The sequence below is a fragment of the Rhinolophus ferrumequinum genome, chromosome 12 (genome assembly GCF_004115265.2).
Source record: "Rhinolophus ferrumequinum isolate MPI-CBG mRhiFer1 chromosome 12, mRhiFer1_v1.p, whole genome shotgun sequence".
Taxonomy (NCBI): domain Eukaryota; kingdom Metazoa; phylum Chordata; class Mammalia; order Chiroptera; family Rhinolophidae; genus Rhinolophus; species Rhinolophus ferrumequinum.
In genome coordinates, this window is record NC_046295.1 from 20765214 (window position 1) to 20779946 (window position 14733).

The window sequence follows — 14733 nt, forward strand, 5'->3', positions numbered from 1 at the left end:
AGATTTAAAGAAATTGTACATGTAAACTGCTTTCTCCATGAAGGTTGAAACTTTTTGCTTCAAAAGTTGTCAAAATAAGTACTTGCAGTTAGTTCTTATTTAATCAAATAAATATTAATGCCACGTTTTCTGAAAAACATTAATATTAAATAAATTCTGTCTTCTTACTTATTTCTGGTATAAAACTGAAGAGCTATTTCACTGAAAAAACTTAAAGCTTGACTATGAGAAAAATTGGACTTAATATTCAACATGTCTTATAAAATTGCACATCTAAGGATGTAAAAATTAATCATTCTTAAAGAATTATTTTTATTTCTAAAATACATGCTCATTGTAGAGGCTTTAGGAAAGGTTACCTAAAAGGAAAAAAATATCCCTCTTAGTTTCCTCACCTAAGATAATCACTGTTATTTTGACTTATTGATTTCTTTCTAGTATGGAGGAAATCAAATCACTTATACAATTTTGTGGCTTGTTTTTTTCCACTTATTTTTTTGGAGTTATTTTCCCACACTATTAAATAACTTTGAAGACATCATTTTGAGAGCTACATAATATTCCATGAAAAGATATAATCATTCTTCCATTTGTACAATCATTCTTCCATTACTTATCATTTAAATAATCTCCAATTTCAGGTTTGATAGAGTGCAATGAACAATATCTGTGCATATGCTTCATCCAGATTTCTGACTATGTCTTCAGGACAGATAAATTTCTAGAGAGAGAATTACTGGACTAAAGGGAATGGAATTTTATAAGCTCTTGATAAAATTCCCAAATTGCATTCATTCCATAAAGGTTGTACCATTACATACTCCCACCAGCAATACATGGGAGTTTCCATTTTACTAAACTCTTGTGAAAAAAAACAATCAATTTTTGATTAAACGTTCAGTGATGACACTTAAAACAAGAACAGCAGTACTATGCTCTTTCAAAATAAGTCACACTTTTTTATAAAGTAAAAATATAATAAATCCTGAGAGAATGATTATACTAATAACTACTAGTTATGGAATTCCAGGTACATTTCTAAGTTATTATATGTATTTATTTATCTTTTCAAGAACCCTGGGTCACAGGGTACTATCATTATATCCATTTTACAAATGAGAAAACTGAAGCTTAGGTAAGTTAAGAAACTTCCCCACATCACACAACTATTAAGTAATGGAGCTGAGATTTGAAACCAGGCCATCTGGCTTTGGAGCGCTTACTCATAACCAGGATGCTTTACTGCCTCCTAATTCACTTGTTTGTTCCACTAACATCCACTGAGCTCCTATTATGTGCTGGGTAATGCATTTCCTTCTTGGAATACAAAGAAAAATGAATACGACTTGGTTTTCACTAGTAAGAAAATCACTCATACAATCATAATTCAGAATAAGAAATGCTAGATAGCATTTGTGTTAGGTCTTGAGAATGTTATCAAAAAGAATATGCATTAACAATAAAATGTGGCAAAGGGAAGAAAGGACTAGTCAGGCATTAGATTCATAGAAAGAGGAGAATGATAGATACGTGGCTGCCAGTGCCCAGCCCAGCGATGTCCCAGGCCAATAAACTTCAAGTCCTCCAGGTTCCATGGGCAAGACTGTTGCTGTCACGATGCAGATGCCTCGTGCTGACCTGACTGATGCCGGTGAATATTCTACCCATCCCAGCAATACCTGTTGTTACGATGCCATGTTGACCAGACAACTTGCCAAGGCTGATCTGTTCTTTTATGACTGCTAAGAGACAGAATGTGCTGGTCAGGCTGACATGGGTATTCTGGTCCATGTGACAGACAGTCTATTTTTAGTTGTGAGTTAATAAACTGGCATTCTTGTTTGAAAACATTAATCTCATGGGCCAAATCATTGTGAGTCTACCTCCAAGACAAAGATCTGTTTTTGGTGTGATTGCTGAAAAATATCAGGTTTCTGAGTCTAAAAAGATGAGAGCTAAGGCTCCAGTAGATGGCACATTTACAAGGTAATGAATTATACAACCCAGAGGTCTTTGGTAGCATGCCATTTAGACATCAGTGTTGGCAGAATGTGGTATGTTTTTTGATTTTGAAAATCCAAGTGCATGTGTGACATAGTGTAATGGTTAAGAGCACCCACTTTGAAACCAGAATCCTCTTTCTGGAATCCTGTCTTTAGTCCTCAGTTTTTATATGTCAGTTTTTTCATCTGTAAAATGGGCTATTATTACGTATCTTCTGGGATTATGATGGGGATTAACTGAGTTAATATTTATGAGGCATGTCCAACAGTGCCTAAAACATAGCATTGTGTAGACATTTGATAAATTAAGTGCATAATAGGTGCAAAAATATAATAGATATTGAACGGGGGTTCAGAATATGAGGAGAAGAAACTGTAGGCAGAGACACAGAGGTATAAAAAAATATGGTACATGTGCAAAGTTTCAATCAGTTTTGTTTTGTTGGAATTTTGGGTTTATGTGGGAAATTGCAGGAGATGAGATAAATACCCTCTAAATTTGAACTTGGCAATAACCAAAGGGAACCCCAATGAAGGTTTTAAAACAAGAATACAATGATGACTTCTTGCTTTTAAAAAAGTGAACTATGGTGTAAATCATTACGATCTTAAAAACCTGTTTTTCATCTCCTTTTCTTTTCCTAACCATATCTCCCTGAAAGGAATAATGGAAACAAATACGAATTAGGAGTTTGAAGTTCTGGGTAATAGACTTTGCTCTTCTTGCACATGCCTGTTGTCCTCTCAGGGTTTTAGCTTTTTCATCTGTCCAGTAGATATTGGAGTGGCAGTGCATAAAATTATAATCAACTGAGGTAATTTACAAAAGCTCTGTCCACGTGCCAAGGGGTTATTACAGAGATATTGTTTACTAAAAATAAATAAAACCCCCAAAACCAAAAAGGCAGAAAAATACCTACATTAATACTTTAAAGGAGCCTTTCCCCAGATATTTTAAATTATAAATACCTACACATGTCTTAAAAGCACCTTCGATAATAGGAGATATAAGCATATAATGTAAAAGATTGATTTAAATGCTTCTTATTAAGCAAAAATGAAACAACACCAAAAAAAAAAAAAATGAGGAAAGAGAAACACTGCAGTTTCCAAAGAGTATCCTATAATAGTCTGACATAAAAATAAAAATATATTCCAAATTAAATTAGTACAGAAAGTTCTTTATTTATTTCAGAACTTTAATATTAATTTGCAAATAACTTAATTCTGCCCCTGAATTATTTACTATATTGTATTACTTACTTAGTGAGAACTTATTTAGTTTAATTGACTGAAATATGGTATGCTTGAATTTGGAAAGATTCTCATTATTGAAAGACATCAAATTGTGGAGAAAAATAGTAATACTAGCCGCTCCTGTGTATTGTGTACCCGCTGTAGGTATCTGGCCCAGTGTTAAGTATTTGTGTACATTACTGCTAATCTTCCAGCAACTCTGGAAAGTATTCTTATTCCCACTTAACACATGAGAAAACAGGCTGAGAAAGATTAGGAGGCTTAATGCCATATACACAGAAAAGGGAGAACTAGGGATTGCAACACAGGTTTGTCTAACTCCAAAGCATATAAAACAATAATAAAAACAAGGGAACAAGATATGCCTAAAATGTGTAAAATACTAACACTAGATTAAATCTGGGAAGCTGAGCAGGGAGTCGGCCTGGGGGTTAACTGTGCTGTATTAGTACTACATCAATATATCAGCTGCTTCTCAATTCCGGTAAATCCACTTCTAGTAAGTAAAGGATACCTAGACACACTGTACATTTGGAACACCTCCAAGAGAACCACGCTCGTCAGTCAAACGTAATGTGAAAGAACTTCAGGGCAGAGAAGTTTGTATTTTTTAAAAGTTCAAATTTATTAAACCTGAATATAAATTTTAGTTAAGTAATGAAGAGACTCTTTTACCGCAAGGATTTTAATTCTTGCCAAGTGTGAATTTCTTCATCCAAGGCATTTATTTGGGTACAAAAGCGTCATTGGAGAATTAAGCACTAAAATGTATTTTCTTTTTCTTCATTTTTAGAAAAATAGTTCATTAATATAAAACAGCTGAATGGTTTTCTTCACATTTAAAAAAAATAAAAATTGCCTCTGGGAATGGGAACAAACATTAGAAATTTCAGTTCAAAATGGTTTCTGAGGAAAGTTCTAGACCAGTGATAACAGAGTTTAAGCGAATGGATCCTCTCAATGCAAATTCTAAAATAAAATTATAGGACTGTGTCTAGAGAGTTAAGTACTGTACCAGTTAAAGACTCAGAAACTGGTTCACGAATGAAGGAATAAAATATAAATAAAAATATATTCCAAATTAAATTTGCACAGAAAGTTCTTTATTTATTTCAGAACTTTACTGCTAGCCAGTCACTTATTAATTTTGACTAATTCCTTCTCTCAAAAGCGGAAATCACCTCCATTATAAGTTATTATTTGAATTATTCAGACTTTAATTCACCTATAACGAGATTAGTACAGGCTTGAGACATTTTTTGCTGGTCTCTCATTAACACATATGTGTAATAAGCCATCCAAACTCTTGCAATACTTAAAATCCTGATGTTATCTTAGTTTCAATTATCATAATTTAACAACCTGAGAAGAGTGAACTGCCATGGAAAATTAAAAGCATTCTTTTCAGGCTTCAGCAATTTCTTGGCTTTGCCCTTCTCTGCTTATACAAGTTAACTCCTTAAAAGAGGACAACATATTTGATTTATCTTTCATCAGGAATAAAAAAAAGTCTGGTAAACTACATCAATTTTGTACCTTAAAATTCTTCTCATCTCCTGTCTAAGCAAACATCCTTTTGGTGACAAAACTAGACACATCCTTGGTGTCAGTGAACAGTTTTAAGAAAATCTGTTTAATGTATATTTAAACTCTAGAGGTCTTAAGGAAAACTGCACTAGCATTAGGATCATGAGATTTGCCTTTGATTTCCAAAAGGCAAAGAGTGTAGCGAAGTAAGCACAGGTTTCTGTATTTTTCTGAATACCTCCCACCTTTCAAATATGGACTCATGGGCAAAGAATTTTAAAATAGGACAGTCTATCTGCTTATATATCTCTCTTTTTTGAGTCATCCAAAATGAAACTATGAGCTCTTCATAAGAGAACAGACGTAAAACCATGTCAGCAATTTAAGCCCGAAAGACTGTGAGTCCTTTAGAATGTGGGTCCAAATGACCATGGATAAGAAAGACAAGCACAGCCATAGCCAGAATTTCATGTAGTGTTGGAGTACTCTTTTCCTCCCTCACTTCAAGTAAGCAATTCAATACTCACTGGAGCTATCTAGCAGGAGGATGTAAAAACACTTCTACATTTCTGGAGCTTTTCACAAAGACCTCAAGAGGAATAACAAATTCTGAGAACACCTGAGAGAACCAAGTGCAAATGTATTGTTGGGCTGCTTTTCATTTTCCACAGACTCATTATTGTGAGAGGTTCTTTCAGGAAACAACACTTGATACCAATCAACTTCGCCATCAAAAAGGAAGTTATATGAACCTCCGGACCTTGTGTGTAAAGCAATCCTCAGATGCTCACTGTCCTCGTCCATGGGTCAAACTGGATGCTGAAAACCTAGGGGCGTGAACTGGAGTCCATGCATAACAGATGGTTAGTGGTGGTCTTGCCTTGCATATGGGGGAGAAAGAAGAGTTAGATGACATGACACCCCTGTGGGTTTTATAAGTCCCAGGTTCTCATCTTTCCCTTCTTTACTCTTTACTCTCTCTGCTTTACTCTTGTGCTTAAAAAAGTCATTCTTTAATTCTCTACATTCTATTCCATGTTTAAAATAGCCACTGTCTAACTCTAATTTAGTGTGTCTTTCACAAGAATCAAACGATCCTTGTTCATGTGAAAACTTTATTGGTGTGGTGCTTGATCCCAATACGAGGAGTCAATTCAGCACCGTTCCTTCTTCAAAAAGTATCTACATAAAGAATAGAAAGGGGGTTACTAGGGGCTGGGAAGTGCGGGAATTGGGGAGATGTTGTTTAAGGGTACACACTTGCAACGAGTAGATAAATAAGTCCTGGAGAGCTAATGAACTGCATAGTGATTACAGACCATAATATTATATTATAAACTTCAAAGTTGCTAAAAGACTCGATCTTAATTGTCCCCGCCACAAAAAAAGAAATGATAATTTTGTGTGTGATAGAGGCACTAGCTAACACTGAAGTAGTAATCAGATTGCAATATAGAAATGTGTAGTACCAGGTGGGCACTAAACTAATTGGGAGGATCATTTCAAAAATTATATAAATGTCTAACCATAAGCTGTACACCTGAAACTAGTATAAAATAATATTGAATGTCAACTGTAACTGAAAAAATAAGTATATCAAATCAACACATTGTACATCTTAAACTTACACAATGTTATATGTTAATCAGATCTCAATAAAAAAGTATAGCCACAGCTAACCATGCTTATTTTGTATTTTCATTATACACAATACCTCTACATAATTGGAGATGTTTTAGTATGCATCCCTAGTAAGTACTTTATTAAGATTAATAGATTTGAAGTATTTTTAACAGACATTTAATAAGTTTATATTTTTTCTGGACAGTGATTTTGAATCCTTTTTTACCCTCCCCCTCCTTAGCATAGCCATGTTCTCCCAGACAGCCACCTATCTCAAATAATAATAATAATAATAATAATAATAATAATAGTAATAATAATAATAATAATAATAATAATAGTAAAATTGGTTCCAAGATTCTCCATAACAAGTAATGTTTAATCTGGTAACACTTGCCTATGGAAAACTGATCTTAAACATTAAAGGTCTTTTGATCTTCTTCCTGGCAACTTCGCAGTTTTTTCCCATTTGAGGTTAAATCTCCTTCATTACACAAAGCCACCAAAATTCTAGGACTAATGCATGCCCAACACACACCACCACCGCTGGAAAAGCACCTTTGAAACAAGGAGGAGACAGAGGTCATGATGCTATGGGATTTTCAAATGCCTACATAGAAAAAACATCTCTCCCCTGAAGCATTCAGTTGAAAGGTCCCTGAATCCCAAGCAGGACGCGCATTCATTTTTCACGGACTCTTTTGCGTGTGATGCAGCACGTGGTTCAAACAGATTAGTGCTAAGGGAGAGATTTATTTTTTTTCTGGGTAGATAGATATACAAGCCAAACTATTATGACAATTTGATAAATGTAGCTTTTGAAAATGCTTTCTGTCATAATAATACAACAAACAACAAGGAGGCACGTTGCCAGGCATCATCCATCAGTAGGTGAGCTGCCTGGGAACAGACACAGCCCTGGTGTCACACTAGCTCTTCTTAGTCTGCCAGAGGCTCTAATGTGGCCTCAGGAGCCAAAAAGAAAAAAAAAAAAGAAAAAAGAAAGAAAGAATCGGCCTTAAAGCTGCATTTTCAAAGCAATTGTAAACAGAAGAGGAGGTAGCGTAGGCCCCACACTGAAAAACAGTGTCATAAGTTGAGGCCTTGACTTAAAAGTGTGTTTTTGGCACAGGTAACATATTTTTGTAACCTTAGTTTTATAATTCAACACCTCTGCTCTATACTAATCTCTCATTATAAAAACATTCTGAATGCTACACCAGCTTGGGGACCCTGATTTATGTATACAGAGAGAGTTACTAAAACTTAATGTGGAGACCAAATTCAATATACATGGAAAAGATGTAGGTTTAGGAATAACATTCTAAGATGACATCCCCTCTGGTTGTTTGATCTTCTTTTAATCATAGGTAACTAAGAAGGCTTCTCTGTACTTTTACAGATTCTTTAGCATCAGCTAAGAGGCTGCATAGCTGTTGAATTAAAATTCAGACTTGTGAAGATATTACAGATTGAGTTTTGGAGTTTGTCCTGGGGGTTTCAAATTGGTTTACTTGCTATTATGAGTGTTTGGTATGTTCTAAATTGCAATGAGAAAACTCACTGCCAAGTTTTTTTCCAAACAAGTATGATTTTACATATCTCTGCCTGTTCTTCAAAGACAGACATGCTACAACAAAGCATCAAGTTCTCACAAATATGGGCTAGGGTTATGAAAATTAAGAGTATACTCATGGAATCAAAAAACAAAAAAGCAAGAAGAATGACATTGTAAACCATCACGATCATGCCCGGCTTCTAATGAAGCCAGAGTCTGCTCCAAGCAGACCGTGGAGACCATCCAATGAGACAATGTCCAACACACAGTCTGAATGTGAAAATGAGCCCCTGTGCAGGGCTTTTTGGTAAATAAGTTTTTGTACACAGCCTTTTTATTGACAGTCACTTAACTCACATCTGAACCGGTACTAAGCAAGGCATGGTGAAAGATACAAAAAAGATGACTTCCCTCACATTTATCACGATTAAAACTGAATTGAAAAAAAGTCCATGTTGAGTCCAAAAAGAACACACAACAGTATAACTCATAGCCAACAACTAATGGGCATGGTCTGGATACTAAATGTGGAAGGAACTGGAGAAAGGGACACATTTATGAGAGGTGGGGTGAAGACGATATCTTAGGTGGGGTGTCCTACATGGGCCATAAAGGTCCCAAGAGTGTGACACAAGGAAGGCGAATTATAGAAACAGCCTTCTCTCCCTACTCCTGCTTCCCAACGTACTACAGTAAATTCTTGGCCTTAACAGTCACCTCAATCAATTCGCCCAACATTGACTGGGTACCTACTATGTGCAAGGCAGGGAGACATAAAGAAAAGCAAGATAAAACCTGAGCCCATAGTGCTGATAGTCTAATGGAGGACAGTGTCACAAAAATAACTCTAACACAAGCTAGACTATGTGAAAGTGACTAAAAGTGGTATGAACAAATGCCATATAAATATAGCCAAGTGAGTCTAAGGGCCACGGCTGGAAGTAACTTTAAATCACATTTAGGATTTTGATAGGTGGACACGAGCAGCGAGAGACATTGTAGGTAGAGGTCTCATCAGGAGAAGAGGCACAGAGCCAGTAGAGGCCAGCATTTTGGCAGATTAAAGCACAGTCCTCTAGCTATCCTGGACTCTTTTCACTTTTAGAAAACATTTTTTTTTTCCTTTTGTGTAAGGTTTATTTCACTCAGCATAATGCATATGAATACAAAAAGATGAGTTTTAAAATTCAGTTTGGGCCAAAATGTATAGATGTGTCTTCATCACCCTTCTCATGCCATCTGATGTGGACAGCTATAGTTTTGTATTTTGTTTTTAAGTTCTTTTATTTCACAATTGCAGAGCACCACCTGATTAGCTCCATAAGTGGCACACCCAAAAGGTGGTCTTGGCAGGTACCAGAGTCTGCTGGGGGCAAATTCCACTCTGTGGGGTCAGCCCCCATCCCTCCAGATGGCACAACAATTCATCCCCTGTGGTCATGGCCAATCTTCACAATCAGTCAGACTGAGGGTCAACCCCACATGCTGATGTGCCAACAGCAATCAAGGTTCAACTGCAATAAAAGGGCACACACAACCCACACAAGGGACACTTCTGGAGCACCTGGCTAAGGTGACCAGGGAGACTGTGCCACTAGGCCCCACAGGACACCTACTACATGAGGCCACCCTGCTAAGACAGGGTGGGTACTAGAAAATATGTTTTTGTTCCTCTGTTTGCTTTTCTCTCCTATAGTCTATGTGTTTGATCCCTGAGACCCAGTGCCTAGCAAAGGGCCTGCTGTACTATTAGCACGTCACAAGCATTTACTGAGGAAAGAAGAGAAGGAAGGAAGGAAAGAAGGAAAGAAGGGAGGGAGGGAGGAAGAGAGAGAGACAGGGAAAGAAGAAAGGGTCAAAAGAAGAGGGGAGGAGTAGAACAGACAGAAATGCTATAAGGATAATTTCAGGCCACAAAGAATTGTTGGCTTCATATTTGCCCTAATTTTTAAACCCTGAAACTGGACTAAAATCTTTCTATAATAAACTGAAGATGAAAAGTTTAAAATGAAACTAAATAGCTACCAAAGGAAAGAAACTTTGGCTCTTTTCTGTGAACATGTTTATTTTAACATATTTACTCAAAATTGTATTTGTCACTGCAATGCATTTGGTCTCTCTGAAGGATGGTGTGGGGTGGGGGCTGGGGGGATTGCTGCCTTTGGCTGAAGACCCACTAGCAGGAAGGACATGCACTTTATAATACATACACACATGCCATAAGGTTTGCAAATGATCTTACATTTGCTCAGTAGCCAAAAGAGGCAAAGAATGAGAATAAAAACAAATGTGTTTTAGCAACATCAAGTCCAACTTTTCCATCTTCCCCTTGAGGAAAATGTATATTATGAAACTCTAGGACTCTCACAACCTCACCCCACACAACCCTGGAGCTGGGGATTTATGAATTATTCTGGCTAGAGACAAAAGTTCTTCAATCTGCCCATATCATCCAGATGTCCACTGCAAAATGGGAGCCTGGAGAATCTCATTTTTCTTTAAAACCATTCACATTAAGAGCAACTTTTGCTCCTCTCCCTATTTAGCAGCAGAATGGCTTTGACTGCACATGTGGAGGAGAAAGGCTCGCTCTCTCTCAGGGTCACACATTCAATTCAGAGTTTAAGGGCACCATAGGCATTTGTTCAATATAAACATTTACTGAACACCTAGTTTATTCCAGGCACTGCCCATTTAACATCACAGATGAGCAAACTAAATCCCGAGAAACTACAACCCAGTCCAATGTCTCACAGCTAGCAAATAGGGAGGCCAAGATTGAAAATTAATACGTTGATAAAAAAATAAAGGAGTTAATCCACAAAATAGGATAAAGGTTCTCTCAGAGGCAATGAGACACAGTTGTGAAAGCCGGGTTCCTAACCATGTGAATCTCTCTGTCTAGGAAAGGATCTCTGTCATGACCAGTGAGTCCCATCCCAAAGTCCAGAGGCAGGGATTGGCTCTGTAGCTATTTGAGGTTGGCACAGGAACTTACGGGCTTTGGCTGATACTCACACATAAATATGATGTTACTTAGCATTCCATACTTATTCTTTCTGCCTCCAGGTAAAAAAGCATCCATCCCCTAATGTATGCAATTCTGGTATCCCTCTTTTCTTGCTCTGAATATCTGGTGTGTCCCTTTAATTTCAATCTCTTTCAATCTCTCTCTCTCTCTCTCTCTCTCTCTCTCTCTCTCTCTCTCTCTCTCCTCTCTCTCTCTCTCTCTCTCTCTCTCTCTCTCTCTCTCTCTCTCCCCCCCTCCCTCCCTCTCCCCTGCCTCCCCCTTCTCTGCCATGCACCACAACCTGCTTCAGTGGTTGAAATCAAGCAATACAGTTAGGGTTAGATAGACTTTCATCTTCTATTGTACAAATTGGGCCCAAACAGAGACAATAATAGAATTCAAGTACTATTAGAAAGCCATTCGCTTTTACTCCAAGAGTGGGTAATGATAGATGCTGAATCGAAGGTGGGAAGTTAAACTTCACTCTGTGGACAGGAAATTTAATGAATTTGAGGGGAGGTGGATAAGAGAATTTGCATAAACCACTCCTGTCACTGGGCAGTAAGTTCACTAACAACCTGGAGACTTACAGGGTCTTATTTTTAGGCTTTTATAATGGAATGAAAGAAAATTTCAGCCATCATTTAGTCTATTTGGCACTTTGGGCAAGGCTGATCTTTACTGATACTAGATGATAGGATAACCACACAGAAAAGTTATTGCCTTGGCTCACAGTAGTGCAGGGGCAATTACCACTTTTATGTCCTGACATGCTGATGTCCTTTGCTTTTCTTCCAAATTGCAGACTGGATCACTTCATACAAATGTGAGCGAGAAATTTAAGCACAAATATATCTTTTTTAATCAGAATATTCCTTCTTTTCTTCATTATTCCAACCTCTATATTCCCAGAGAACTGGAGACAAACCTCATCATTTCACTGTTAACTACTCCAATAGAGCAGCAGTTCTACTGTTAGATACGTATGAAATCATTTGGAGAGTCTTTAAAAAATTATTGACATCAAGCTTCCACCCTCAGAGATTCTAATTTAACTGCTTTTCAGTGGGAGCCACATATTAGTATTGTTTATTTTTTAAAGCTCTCCAGGTGATTCTAAAGTACAGTTAGGGTTAAGAACCACTGCTACAGATGTATTATCTATTTACAGAACTGGGGGAAATTATCTTAGTTCTAAAATATCTTGCAACTATAATCAGTAGAAACTCAGTATAGAAACCTGATAAACTGGTGAATTCCCAAAAGCAGAAGCTTTCCCCCCTTGGGCTTTTTATCCTTAGATATACCCAGCAAACTGCCTAATAAGATGTTCAATAAATATTTATTAAATGAATAAAAATTGAGGTTCTTCAGTCTTGGAAGTTTATAGGTTTCTAAGAATTTACCCATTTTCTCTAGGTTATCCAATTTGTTGGCATATAATTGCTATAATAAGTCATTTATGATCCTTCCAATTTCTGAAGTATCCATTATAATGTCTCCTCTTATATTTCTGATTTTATTTATTGGCATCTTTTATCTTTTTTTCTTAGTTTAGCCAAGGGTCTATTCACTTGTCTTTTAAAAAAACCCAACAGTTAGGTTAGTCAATTTAAAAAATTGTTCTAACCTCTATTTGATTTATTTATGCTCTAATCTTTATCATTTCCTTCCTTCTGCAATCTGTGGGCTCAGTTTGTTTTTCCTTTTCTAGTTCAGACCAGTAACAAATAAGAAGATTGAAGCAACAATCAAAAAACTACCAACAAAGAAAGGCCAGGACCGAATGGCTTCACTGATGAATTCTACTAAACATTCAAAAAAACAATACAAATTCTTCTTAAATGTTTTCACAAAATAAAAGAAGAGGAGGCACTTCCAAACTAATTTTATGAGGCCAATACCACTCTGATACCAAAGTTAGACAAAGACACCACAAGAAAACTATAGACCAATATCCCTAATGAATATAGATGTAAAAATATTCAATAAAATCCTAGCAAACTGAATTCAATAGCACATTAAAAAGATTACATACCATGATCAAGTAGGGTTTATCCCTGGGATGCAAGGATGACACAACATATGCAAATCAGTCAATATGATATACATTAACAGAATGAAAGATAAAAAAACACATGACCATCTCAGAAAAAGCATTTGAAAAAATTTAACAACCATTTATGATAAAAAAAAAACCCCTCTGAACAAAATAGGTATAAAATGAATTTACCACAACATATTAAAGCCAGATATGAAAAGCCCACAGCAAACCTCAAAATCAATGGGAATCTTCCATTGTATATATGTCCCACAATTACTCAGCCATGACAAAAGATGAAATACTGTCATTTGCAACAACATGAATGGATCTTGAGATTATCGTGCTCAGCAAAATAAGTCAGACAGAAAAAGCTGAGAACCATATGAAGTGGGATGCAAAACTGAAAGCAACAAATGAAAAACACAAACAAACAAAAACTCATAGACACAAACAACGGTATGGTTGTAACCAGAGGGAAAGTGGGGAGGGAAGATGGTAAAGGGGGTCAAATACATGGTGATGGAAGGAGAACTGATTCTGGGTCATGACTCACAATGCAATATATAGATGATGTATTATAGAATTGTACATTTGAAACTTATATAATTTTACTAACCAACGTCACCCCAATAAATTTAATAGAAATTAAAAAAAAAATCAATGGGAAAAACTGGAAGGTTTTCCTCTAAGATCCCATAGAAGCAAGGAAGCCCGCTCTCACCTCTTTAATATAACATAGTGCCAAGAGTCTGAGTTAGAGCAATCAGACAAGAAAAAGAATTAAAAGGCACCCAAATTGAAAAGAAAGAAATAAAATGTTCTCTGCAGATGACACGATCATATGTGTAGAAACTATAAAGACTCAACAAAAAGACTGTTAGAACTAACAAACAAATTCAATAAAGTTGCAGAATACAAAATTAACATATAAAAACTAATGCCATTTCTATATAATAACAACCAACTACCAGAAAAGGAAATTAAGAAAACATTCCCACTTACAATTGCATAAAAAAGAATAAAATACTCAGGAATAAACTTGACAAGTGAGGTGAAAGACTTATACCCTAAAAACTATAAAACACTGATGACTAAAACTAAAGAAGATACAGATAAATGAAAATATGTTCCTGGTTTGGAAGAATTAATATTGTTTAAAGTTCATACTCCTAAAGAGATCTACAGATTCATATAGAACCCCAAGAGATCCCCAATAGCCAAACCAATCCTGAGAAAGAAGAATAAGGCTGGAGGCATCACACTTCCTGATTCCAAATTAAGTTACAAAGTTATAATATCAAACAGTATGGTATTACATAAAAACAGACATATAGACCAAAGGAGCAGAATAGAGAGTCCAGGAATATGCCTACACATGTAATGGTCAACTAATCTTTGACAAGGGTGCCAAGAACTCAGAGTTGGCTAAGGATAGTCTCTTTAATAAACGATGTCAGGAAAACTAGATATCCACATGTAGAAGAATGAAATTGGACCCTTATCGCACACCAAATACAAAAAAATTAACCCGAAATGGAGGAAAGATTAAATGCAAGACCTCCAACTATAAAACTACTAGAGGAAAACAGGGGGAAAAAAGCTTCTTGACTTTGGTCTTAGCAACGATTTTTGGTCATGAAGATACTGAAAGCACAGGCAGCCAAAGCAAAAATAGATAAATGGGACTAGAAAAAATGAAAAAAACTCCTGT

The 14733-nt window shown here is 36.3% G+C and overlaps 1 protein-coding gene across 3 annotated transcripts in view; it reads right to left on the bottom strand.

Moving 5' to 3' along the window:
* The window catches only part of ADAMTSL1 (ADAMTS like 1), an 887009-nt gene that overhangs the window by 328277 nt on the left and 543999 nt on the right, over positions 1-14733 (bottom strand). The gene's annotated exons all lie outside the window — the stretch shown is intronic.